The sequence below is a fragment of the Marmota flaviventris genome, chromosome 6 (assembly GCF_047511675.1).
Source record: "Marmota flaviventris isolate mMarFla1 chromosome 6, mMarFla1.hap1, whole genome shotgun sequence".
NCBI classification, from domain to species: domain Eukaryota; kingdom Metazoa; phylum Chordata; class Mammalia; order Rodentia; family Sciuridae; genus Marmota; species Marmota flaviventris.
The window spans coordinates 95,100,974-95,114,392 of record NC_092503.1 but is presented as its reverse complement, the minus strand read 5'-3'; the positions used below and the strand labels follow the sequence as shown (position 1 = coordinate 95,114,392).

General features: G+C 33.6%; 1 long non-coding RNA gene across 1 annotated transcript in view; it reads right to left on the bottom strand.

Annotated features, from left to right (window-relative positions):
- Window positions 1–13,092, bottom strand: part of LOC139706230 (uncharacterized) — a 141,449-nt gene extending 128,357 nt beyond the window's left edge. The window contains exon 1 of the long non-coding RNA XR_011707866.1: window positions 12,902–13,092. This is a non-coding gene — a long non-coding RNA (uncharacterized lncRNA). The remainder of the gene's footprint in view (window positions 1–12,901) is intronic.
- Window positions 13,093–13,419: the final 327 nt, after the last annotated feature.

Below are 13,419 nucleotides of genomic sequence, written 5' to 3'. Positions count from 1 at the left end.
TTTTTTTTTACAAAGAAGGAAACAGCAGCAGATATAATTATCAAAACATATTCATGACAAGTGGTAAATTATCTGGTTGGATGATCAGGGACATGGAAAGAACACAATTAGAAAACTGGTGATAAGTCATTCAAGGGAGGAACTATGTAGATAGACTTCCTCTCTGAATGGGCATAAAACTTGAAGATATTTGTGTTCTACATGAAAGAAAATCAGAGAGCATCTCAACAGATGACAATCTCACTAACTGTGTGGACAGAATGATCTGTTCTACAGAGAGATATTAGTCTGTATCCCCGATACTCCTATCCCAGTAGGCATATGAACTCAGTGGTTATGGCAACAGAGATGGATGTTATTTGGGGCTCTGACAGCCAAGCTTGATTTGGCTAACTATGGCTGAGTGAGAAGCCTGCCAAAAGCAGAGGTCAATACTAGGCTTGAATATTGTGCCATTTGATAGAGGGAAGAACCTCTTCGTTGCTGGCATGATGATTACATGTAACAGCTTCTAACATGGAAGGAGAAGTGTTTTATTCTCTGTGGAATACAGAGTGGCTACTCTTTTTTTTTTTTAATTTTTTTTATTGGTTGTTAAAAACATTATAAAGCTCTTGACATATCATATTTCATACATTAGATTCAAGTTGGTTATGAACTCCCAATTTTACCCCAAATACAGATTGCAGAATCACATCGGTTACACATCCACATTTTTACATAATGCCCTATTAGTAACTGTTGTATTCTGCTACCTTTCCTATCCTCTACCATCCCCCCTCCCTCCCCTCCCATCTTCTCTCTCTACCCCATCCACTGTAATTCATATCTCTCCTTGTTTATTTTCCCATTCCCCTCACAACCTCTTATATGTAATTTTGTATAACAATGAGGGTCTCCCTCCATTACCATGCAATTTCCCTTTTCTCTCCCTTTCCATCCCACCTCATCTATCTGTTTAATGTTAATCTTTTCTTCCTGCTCTTCCTCCCTGCTGAAAATTTTTTAATTTAATCAAAGACAAGTAGGCAAGAGAGTAAATAAGGAAAGAAGTCATCTTTGGTGCAACAGAACTGAGGATAGATTAACTTGTGGTTTTTTTTTTTCAATATGTTTTCTTAATTGGTATATATGAGGGAAGTTATTATTGAAAATCTCAGTGTTTCCCAGGAAGCACTAACGAGGTTTTTCACTTGTACTGGGCATTTTGTGAGCAGTAGGTGCTGTGGTGAGTAGACCAATCAGCCAACGTGTACTGCTATGAAAGCAACACAACAGTTATCTAGTCAACTCTCTGTGTGGTCTGTTTAAAGAGAAGATGAAAGAGTTGGAAAGATGGCAAATGACGGAAAGGGGAAAAAATGGGAAACTTTAGAAAGAATTTAAGAATGATATATAGGGTTTCCATGTGATAATCGCTTCATTTTTGCTTTACATTTGTCCACCAAAATCTAAATGTAATATAGATCATAAAAATTCATTTTGTGTTTATTAAAATATATGACAATATTAGTATGTTTCTCTTACTGTCTTTCAGGTCATATTTATTATCAATTCCATAATTTTTGCATTCTGTACTAAATATCAGCTCACTTCATCTTTATCAGTTAAATATTAATTTCATTTTTTTTTTAGATGAGGAAACCAAACCTCCTTTTGGTTTTTCCAAGTCAAACAACTAGTGAGTTCTGATTGGTACCTAAACAGTTCAATGTCAGAGCCCATATTCTTTCCACCACACAATCTTGCCTCCCTCAATTATCTGTATATATATATCTGTATTTTAAGCAGTCATGTCATGGTTAGTAGAAGCTTTTATTGCCAAATTCTAGACTGAATATTCTAGACTGAATATTTCAGTGAACAAATTGCTAACATGTTATTGATATTTTATTGCACTTTTTCATTGTTAATTTGTATACTGTTACAACTTTTAATAATATAAAGAAAGAAGGACCCAGGATATTTCAAATGTATCACTTATAAATGAATAAAATAAAACATTAAATAAAGATTATTCTCCTAAGAGGCTAACTAACTGTACGTTCATTTCACATCAGATTTAAGCTAAGAAACTGAAAGGTAATTTATGAAGAAGTTAAGGTAACAGACGTTGTCGTAGCCTAGCTGCTTGGGTTGAATGTCCTACTATTCCACATAACAGTTGTGTGAGGTCTGCAAGTTACTCACTTCAAAGTGTCAGGTTCTAGGTCTGTAAAATAAGCATAATAATACCACTTACATTTTAGAATTGCTTTGTGAATTAAATTACTTATTTAAGATAAAGTCCTTGGAATAATGGCTTGACATATGGAAAATCCACACCAAGTATTCATAGGAGAAATTGAGACAGAACAATGAAATAGTCACCCTAGGCCCAGAAACTAAGAAAGAATATGGCTGGGACTTGAAAAAAAGGAGCCTGAATCCAACTCATGAGACTGAACTGTTGTACAACATTCCTCCTTAGTAAGCCAATCATGAGAGTCTCTTTGATTTGCTTAAAAGTATATCTGGATAAATATAAACAATTGTTATTGATTTATTTGCTTTTACTTAAGAAGTTCATTCATTTTCAAAATGGCAGGAATAAAATCTAAATTAAAGCTATAAGACTCTCAAGGTCCCTGGAGATGTGTCCTAATCTCAGTAGTGGTCTCCACTCATACAGGAGATATATGGTGGAAGGTTAATAAATAATGAAGGCTTGGGCAGTTTTGAAAGCCCATTCAGAATAATTCCCTATTGAAAGTAACTTCCAGAGTTCTTCAGAGTAGTAACAAGTTTTTAACAAATGTCCACACTGATTTTTCATAGTTGTAAGCATGCTTAGTAAAGTCCCTAATCAGCCTATGGAATTTGGAAAGGACTATGGAGAAAGTAAAATCTGGTAAATTAATACTGCTTCCTCTGTCTAGTAAACAGAAAATGTCTGAAGTTTATGCTTAAAATTTGTTAAAAGGCCTCTCTGGCCTTATTCTGTATCTATTAATCTCCAGGTCAATATTATGACATCCAGTCTTCACTGCCATCTTCCCAGTAACTTATGAATAGGAGATTGCTGAATGTTTGGAAGACAGAGACATATAGGCATCTGAATGCATATTTCAAGGTTTATTGATATTAGGCAATAATGACAAATATATCACAGACCCATTTTTGTAATCCTAAAGTTAGATTTGTCTAAAATATGTAAAGTTTTAGGGAAAAAAACTTTTACGCTTATGAAAAAAAAATTTTGTTTCAGTTCATAGAAAATAACATAGACCTGACTCTGTATCACTAGTCTTTTCCTTGAAGAAAAGATCTGAAAGATGATATGAAAGAACCTCATCTCTCTTCCCTTTCTTCTCTATCTTTAGCATAGAGGATAATGAACCTGCTAGAAAAAGAGTACGGTGCAACATAGGGCAATCTCATTAAGAGATTTTAAATTTAGAAAATCTGGGATGAAATGTTTAAGAGAATTTCTATTTTATGATCTAAGAAGTAATTCAAGAAATACACTTATAAAACTATCTCAGGAACTTTGTAATAGTGTTGCAATGGTTATCATGTTTCAATTAAATGCTTCCTAATAGAAATTTGATTCATTAAGCCACCCACAGATATTTAACTTATACAAATAATTCTGCCAAATATGGGGTAGGTGTCTTCTCATTTTTATATTAAAGAAAATAATATTTAAACTTTTACCACAAATGTGCAAAGAAAAGATTATCCCGTGAAAACATCTGTGTTAGGTCTGTGCACACAAATCTAATTATTATTTTAAGCATTCAATTCCATAGTAAAATATTAAGAATCACAGTGCTAGGACATCTGTGTTAGGTTCATGTTTGGCAAAACAAATATTTCAAAATGAAAGTGAATTTTAAATCCTGATACTATAAATGACTTTGTGATAAAATGTTCTTTTTAGCTTTTCCTCATTCATTCTCAGAAACAGGTGCTACACTTTCATATAGACCTTTTCAGGATAATGAGATTTAATGTTTGGAAGAGGTACCTGGAAGCTTAGCTCTTCACCTTTTGTGAAGGCCCATCTCCCCACACATAACTACTTTTCAAGTGCCGATTAAATATACAGTTCCAAAAGAGTTTGGCCCTGATTTATTTTAATCAAATATAAGTGAAGGGAATTAATTTCTAAACAGCAAAAGCTCATGTACAAGGTTAAATAAGTAATTTAGCTCTACTACCTATTCAGTATTATTTACTCTGAATTTATCCATGTTTGAGTTACGTATATATTATAATGGCATAATTTATGTTTCACCCCAGTGTCCTAATAAGTCTCTAATGGTTTATTGCCCATTACATTGAGCAAATTTTCCTTAGCATATAAAGCAGAGGTGGAAATGAGAAAACTAGTAATTTCAGGACTGTAATGCCTAAAACATAAGGACAAAACGTCATACTCTGGCTTAGATTCAGATAGATCACAGCTGAATAATACCTGTTTCCAAGTTTACTGTACAACACTGTTAAGTTCATCTCTTTGGAGGCTCATCCTCCACGTCACTGAAGTAGGGATAATGATGCCTATTCCACATAGAATGAGGAGTAAATGAGTTATAACCTTAAAATTCAGAGTTCAGTATCTCAAATCAGAAAGACCTCAGAAATGTCAGGTATGACTATTAGGATTTGTCCATCTTTGAATATCTGCTGGTGCCAGTTTATTCCCTGAGTTCACTAAGTGTTTCACTGATATTAAATATGTTTCTTGCATTTTCTTTGGACTAAGAAGGCAAAGAAAAAGAGACAGATGTCATATTTTTTCAGAACTACCTGGTAAGCAAGTGTTGGCTGAACTGTAAATTCCATAACATACAACTTAACAATTTAAATAAAAAATCAAGTAAAACTTTGATTTAATTTTTGATTTTTCATTTAGTGATAGTTTCCTAATTATTAAAATAACCATTAACAAATAGTGATGATTATGAAAATGTCAACAGAATTCATAATATTCACTCCTTTCATGACACTTACATGTTCAAAATAGAACTTCTATTGCAGAGTCCAGTTAGAGGATTTACAAAAGAGGACAGAAGTCTTATAAAAGCTAAGAAAATCTCTTACTTCTGAGAAGTGTATTTTATTAGGCTTAGCCAGATCAAATGGCTTTTAAAAAATGTTTTGTGGAGATGATGTTCAAGTTTATCTTTGATATGCATCTGTATTCCTGTAATGAACAATAATTTTCCAACCTCTTACTGATTTATTGTACCTAAAGTAGATATGATGTCAAGAAACCCATGGTATTTTCATTTTAATGTTGCTAAAAATTTAATGTCTCGTCTCCTTAATTCATATTTCAGCTCACCAAAGAAATAGGTCAGATAAATTAAAGCTGCATAATTACAAAAATGTATTTGAGGAAAAAGAAGCATGACCCTAAAGAAACTTAGGATATTTGAATTGTCCTCAAAAACTTTTAGATTGTTATCTTTCCACTATATGTATCCATATGTGCCCTTCCTTATGTGTCAGTCAATTCTTTCAGAGTAATTTCACAACCTAAAATGATCAGTACCAGGAAATTTTTTAAGTATATACATCCAAGACTGGTAGATTATCATGCAACCATAAAATATTACAAGTTCTATGATTACATAGAGAAATATTCTTTTACATAAAAATCACAGGACATAAAATTTTTGTTATGGTCATTCTAATTCCCAGGTTATACTGAAGGTATTTATACTCTACTATTTCCTATAGGAATAAAGCAATTTTATATAAAATATCCTCAAGTCACACATTTAGAGTGTGATAAGTAGAAACCTGAACTTTTAATAGAAGGAAGAAAAACAGGAGAAGGCAACTCCATGGTTTTAAATGTTCTTGAAGCTGAAACTTCTATTTCATCCAAAGTATCTCATGTGATAGAACCAACATCTAGACTATTCTCCTGTTTAGGTTGTAGTACCATTCTTGGAAAGCTAAGAAAAACCAAGTTTAAGACTACATAGTGGAATGGATGAATGGATAAAGAAAATGTGGTATATATACATAATGGAATATTACTCAACCATAATGAAGAATGAAAAGAAGGCATTTGCCAGTAAATAGAAGTTGGAGACTATCATGCTATGTGAAATACACCAATCCTCAAAAACCAAAAACCAAATATTCTCTCTGATATGCAGATGTTAACACACAATAGGGTAGCAGGGAGTGGGGTTCATAGGGAAGAATACAAGCACTTTGGATTAGACAAAGGAGAATGCGGGAAAGAAAGAGGGATGGGAATATGTAGAATGAATGGGTGATCACTTTCTTATGTTCACATATGAGTACACAAACAACATAACTCCACATTATGTACAACCACAAGAATGGGAAGTTATACTCCCTGTATGTATAAATGTCAAAATACATTCTACTGTCATATATAAAAAGAAAAAATAATTTTTTGTTTAAAAAAGACTATATAGTAATATGAGCATGAAACCACAAGTTCAGATATGCAGAAAAATAACTGCTTTTCTTTTTGTTTGAGAATATGTATCAAAACTAAGTCCACAGTCTTCTAAAGAACAATTAATATGTCATTATCCCCAGTATTCCCTCTCAACACACCTGCCCAATTTCCTTCCATTTATAATTTGCAATATAAGAACTGGAGTGATTTATTATCTTCAGAGGGAAAAATACAGGAGAATGAAGACCCACTAATATTTCTGATTCATCCAACCATTATAGAATGAAGTGGGAGGCTCAGACTCAGATGAAAGAGAATAGTGCTGCCCTTAAAGCATTATGTCATATTCCTCTCTTCTTTCCTATGCAGACAATGTGGTGGGACTTTCAAAAACCCAAGCAAGGAACTTTGCATGGGATGTTGGAAGAAGTAAGTCTCAAAAAAATATGTGATGCTTACCATAAAACTACTTGTTCTATAAAATATCTATTGTCCATTAATTAATTTATTAAATGAACATTTTGCTAAGGACCCAATGTTGAAACATCTATTGGATAAGCTTCTTAAAGGTAGAAAGCCTCTACAATGGCACTAAACAATCCCCATGTCCTTATTCAGCCTTTGTGCAACCCTGGCCCTTACTGGGGCCTCTATTTAATGACTTGCCTCTAATGAATATAAAGCAGCAGAAGTTATGGGATGTCACTTTGTTGATTACAAAAGATTGCAACCGCTGTCTTGAACACTTTGGCTCTACCTTAAGTCACTTGCCCTGGGGGAAACCAAGTGCCTTATCTTGAGGCAGTGCTATGGAAAGACCCACCAGGCCTGGGGTTAACACCTGGAAATAACAAACAGGGTAAGCTCAGAATGGATCGTCTCTGAAGTTGAGCCATCAGAAAACAAAACAAAAGCCCCAGTTCTAAGCTTGAAAACAACCATACTTGAGGTAGAGGCACTCAACTAGACCATGCACAGGTTCCTGAGTCACAGAAACAATGAGATGATGAGTATTAAGCTGCTATATTTTGGACTAAGGTATTAAAAAATAATAATGTCTAATACATTGTGGCTTTACAGCTATTTTCCAACAATGCTCCTTAGGTTCTCAAAATTTTTGTTAAATGAAAAAAAAATCACTGACATTTAATAAGAAAAGAATATGGATAAGTAAAAATACACAAGAATTCCAAAGTATAATGTCTTCCTATTGATATAAATATTTTTAAGTAATCTTCTATCCACATTTTCTTATCATTTTGCATACACTAAGAATCTTTTATTAGGGAGAAATGGTACAATTCTGCATTGGCATGAAATAATTTGCTCTTTATATCTGTATGTCTCAAGTGGAAAACCCTACATAAACTTGATTTGGTATCTGCTTGGAAGCAAACAATTTGCTTTATAACAGAAAATTAGATGGTGTTGTCACACTTTGATAGCAAACAACTTGTCCTTCTGGTCAGTTTTAGAGAAATACTCACTAAACGATTTGTTCTAAATATTTCCACAGATTTCCTCATAGGAAAAATAGTGATGCAATTAATAGGTTAAATGCTACTTTTTTAACATTTGTAAAATTTTCTTTATTCTATTTGGATTATGGGTGGAATAAAGGCAAACAAATATAAATAGACCTAGGAGCAAAATAAAAATGGTACCAAAGATTGAATGTTCACATTCCTTGTCTTAACAACTTACTAAGTGTGCATAAAAAGTTTACATTGATAACCAAAAAATGAGGATAGGTGTCCAATAAATATCTGAAGATAAATATTTGCCTGTACCGAGACATACATCATATTGCATTCTTTATTATGATCTCAATACTTCAAAATGGTACTGGTTGAAAATGACAATTATAAATATTATTTTTGCTCATTTTTTCATATTACTGTTGCTTTATAAAATCATAAGAGCTCTTAAAGGTGACAGTTACACCATGTATTGGATTAGTGTGAAGATTATTTTGCAGATATTATCTCATGACTGATATGTCCTACCCATCATGTATACAACACCTCCTGGGGAGGAAGACAACCCCCATAGACTGATGGAATCAGCTACTTCTTCCAGACAATTGGCCTGTCATAGCTACTCATCCCCTCATATTTTACGTATTAATTAGCAAATGAATTAGATACAATTATAGAACACTTTGAACTATACTTATGTAGCTTTATAATAGAAACTGACTAACAAATAACAAAATGGAATTAAAGAATTGTTGATTCCTTTAGCGGAGGTATTTACTTAAATTAGTTTTGTCTCAGATAAAATCCAAACTGATTCTACAGTTTTCATAGGCACTTGGAATATTACCAAATTTTAATGATTCTTTGATAAAAATGATAGATAGAAAATAATGAAGACATTAAAACAAAATTTATTGTTTATAATAACTGAATTGGTAGTTGCAAAAGGTAATGAATAGGCAAGCCCAGACTTCAGTAGGAATGAAATTAAATAGCTTAAACATCAAACCTGAAGCAGTTGTCTAACCTTAAATATGACTCAAGTCATATATCATTTCTTAATCTATGTAATAATTTCTTATTTAAGTTTAAATTTCTTTAATAATAAAATTCAATGATATTGGATTAAACCTGCACTTCTATCCTCTTTCTGCTAAGGGAAATGAAAATTTGATCTTTTCCTGAATATATAGGATCAGATCACATTAGTTTAATAACATCATTTTTACATATTTTCAAAAGAAAATAATGTAAATAACATTTAATATAATATGCTTTCATTTTTCTAGCACACACTTAGTAAAACTTTAATTTTAAATGATACATAAAATAAAGAATTATGCTGATGTCAGCAGTTTAGGTTCATATGAAAGAATAATCTATAAGCAATCACATTTTGCTGGTAGATTTTAATACTCATTTAAAATATCCACCAAATATGATTTCAGTCCTTGATATATTAATATTTATCTATTTTGTCAATCAGGCCCATAAAAATTCCAAGTCAATAAAAATCAACTTTAAAACAATAAAATCAACTGAAGATGGACCTCAAATTAACAAAAAACTGCCTGGGACTCAGAGTTGCTCTCAATCACATCTTATTTCTCCAAATTATTTAAAGACATCTCAGGATCCACAAGATCAAACAGCAGAAGTTCAATCTCATCTCTATTTTTCTGCCCTGTAAATGTACTTTCTAGAAACCTAGGGGGATAGGGTCTCACAAAGGGAAGGAAGACTGTCCCCATGATTTCTGTCATAGAGAAAACCCTCAGCACCACTGTTGCTGTTACCTTTTGCTGCCAGGTACAGCTATTATTTTTAAAGCTTTTTTATACTGCTTTGGATGCTGCTGTCTCATTCAATACAGCTGCCTTCCTGTTTACAGTGTGCAACTCAATCCACTAATCACTTCCCCAGTGAAGGTAGTATTTATTGGATTGATGATAGATAATTTTATTATATATATTTTTAGACACCAGGCCTGATTATAAATACATTACATATTTTACCTCACTGTGCCTAATACCAGTTGATTTAGGACCAGTGTTTTCTTCTCTTGGCTATATCAGTAGTATATTCAGCCAGATTTCCTTTATTAGTTTGCTACTGCTGCCATAACAAAACATTACAGACAGAGTAGCTTAAACAACAGAAATTTATTTTATCATAATTCTGAAGATTAGAAATCCAAGACCAAAGTGTTGACATGTATAATGTTTGCTGAGTCTTCTCTCCTTGTCTTGCAGATGATTGCTTTCTTGCTGCTTCCTCACATGATCAACACTTGGTCAGTGCACACATCTATATGATGTCTCTCTGTGTGATATATCCTCATCTTATAATGATGAACGATGTACTGATTTAAGACTGACCCTAATGACATCATTTAAACTTAATTACCACTGTAAAGACTGACTCCAAATACAAGTCAGATTCTTAGGTAACAGAGTTTCAGCATCTGAATTTTGCAGGAGATATGGTTCAGCCTATAACATTCCCCAAGTCTCCAAAGACATCAGAATTCATTTTGGTCTCCTGCAGGCACAGAAGACACTGACTAGTATTCAGCACAACTTTTCAGGGTACACTTGCCTGTTCAACTTTAGAAACAAATAAGATTATTAAATGTCTGTGTTGCAACAAAGAAACTGGCTTTCTCTTAGAGAACCCCTGCTTAAATATACCTCTTGGAAGCAGGAGGAAGAGTACATGGATGTCAGAAACACCTCTATGACCCAGTGGTCATTCCCACTGACAAGCATGACAAAAGATATGTCACTGGCACATCAACTCTCCACACTGTGAATATATGTTTTATATATCATTAACAAAACATTTCAAATGTCAGCATGGAGAGAATTATAAAAGTTCCTAGTGCCTCCCTCAATATCGACAACTCCCAAAAAAGTCATATGTTTTCTAAATTGTGAAAAAAAAAAACTTTAGACAAATTTAATTTAGCCAAGTTTACTTGAACAAGAAATGATTTATGAACTTGGCAGCATGCAGAACCAGAACAACTTCAAAGAGCTCTACCTAGTAATGTTGGCAGATAGTATCTATAGATTAAAAAAAAAAAAAACAGAAGTTACATATAGAAATAGCTTGATTGGTTATAGCTTGGCATTGCCTTATTTGGACATGGTGTGATGAAGCCTATGTGGACATGATTGCCTTATGTAGAAAAGCTCTGGCCAGTTGTCAGCGTGCAATTGGCTGAAGTTCAGCAGCTGTCGTTGTTTGAGACTCAACTACTTGTGACAAGAATATACTCTTTAGGTAGATTACAGTTCTTCAAGTAGAAACTCAAAATATGGAACCAGCCCCATGCCAAATTTAGTCTGATTTAATACAATTGATGAACCTTCATTGACATATCATTATCACAAGAGCTCCATGGTGTCCACTGTCTTCAGCACTCATAATGTTGTATACTTTGTTTACACTAATTCAGACTGGCACACTTTCACCATTAATATGCAGAGTAGATTCATTGCCCTTCTCCCAGAAAATTCTCTCTATTCAATCTGGCAGCAACTGATTTTTTTTTTACTCTCTCCATAGTTTTAATTTTCTAAATAGCATATGATTGAAATCATATAGTAAAAGTATGGTGCCTTTTCAGATTAGCTTCTTTCACTTAGTAATATGCATTTAAGATTTCCCCTGTGTTTTTGTATGACTCACTATCTCATTTGGCTTAAGTGCTGAATAATGTTCCATTTTCTGAATGTACCACACTTCGTTGATTTACCTATATACCGAAGGACATTTCAGTTGTTTCCATATTAAAGCAATTATGAATAATGTTGCTATAATCATCCCTGTGCATATTTTCAGGTAAACATAAGTTTTCTGCTCCTTTGGATAAATACAAAGGAGCATGATTATTAGATTGTTTGCTGAGAGTGTGCTTAGTTTATAAGAAACTGGCAAGCATCTTGCAAAGTGGCTGTATCCTTTTATTTTTCCACCAAAAATGGTTGATAGTTCCTGTTGATCTACATTCTCACTAGCATTTGACATCAGTGGTCTGTATTTGGGCCACTCTACCAGGTGTTTAATGATAACTAATTGTCATTTTTATTTGAAGACATGATGACATAATTGATGACATATGTTGTAGAACATCTTTTCATATGTTTACTTGCCATCAGTATATCTTCTTTGGTGAAGAGTCTATTAAAGACTTTGAGCCAATTTTTAATAGGGGTGTTTTCTTAATATTGAGTTTTAGGTGTGCATATATATGTTTAGATAAATCTTTTATCAAATATATCTTTTACAAACATTTTTTTCTGATCTGTGGCTCATCTTTTCTTTCTCTTGACAGTGTCTTCCCAGAGCATTTTTAATTTAAATGAATTCTACATATTAAATTCTTTCTTCATGGATTATGACTGTATTCTAACTAAAAAAGTTGTCAACAAACTCCACGGTTGTCTAGATTTTTTTCCCATTACCATCTAGAAATTTTATTCTTTTCCATTTTGCCTTTAGATCTATAATCCATTGGAAGTTGTTTTTGTTTGTTTGTTTGCTTGCTTATGCAGTATTGGAGAGCAAACTCAGGGCCTCTCGTGTGTTAGGCAAGTGCTGTAGCACTGTGCAACACCTCTAGCCCTTGAAGTTAATTTTTGCAAAGGGTAAAACATCCAGATTTACATATCTTTTTGAATTTGAATGTCAAGTTGTTCCAGCACCATATATTGAATATTCTTTTTTTAATTATTGTTTTACTTTTGCTTCTTTGTCAAAAATCATTTGTCTATATTTCTGTGGGTCTATTTCTGGAGTCATTACTCTGTTCCATTGATCTGTTTGTCTATTCTTTCCCCAATATCACAGTGTCTTAATTGCTATAACTTTTTAATAAAGTTGAGTAGTGTCAGCCCTCTAAAATTATTCTCCTTGAACATTTTCTTGGTTTTCTAGATCTTTTGTCTCTCCATAGAAACTTTAGAATTAGTTGGTTAATACTTACTGTCATGACATGCGACCAAATCAGTCAGGGTCACTCCAGGTGAAATGGGCTGGCACGAAATAATCACACAGACAGACAAAATACCTTTTTCTTTGGGTTCAGTGATAGCTTCTCAGTCACAGCTCCCACAAGGGGGGCAAGGCAGGCAAGAAAAAGAGGGAGGAGTACATTCTGAAGCCCTTTTATTGAGGGGAAGACACTGGAGAAAGTTACACTCCAAATGAGGTAAGGGGTCAGGTTTCAAGGGGTTGATTCTTGCTTCATGATGTCTTGTGGTCAGCAGATTGACTGACATCTTGGAAGTCTATGCCCATCTCATTGGGTAACACTCACTCCCAGAGCTGCACCTCTCTTGCCAAGCAAGGGCAAGTCCACATGCATTGCAGAGGGTGCAATGCCAGTCCAGTATCCCTTTATTCCAGACTTAAAGAGGTGTTCTTAGCTCCTGTTCAAGGTGCCCCCAGACAATTTACAAAATAACTTGCTGGGTTTTGATTGAAAAAGCATTGAATCTATAG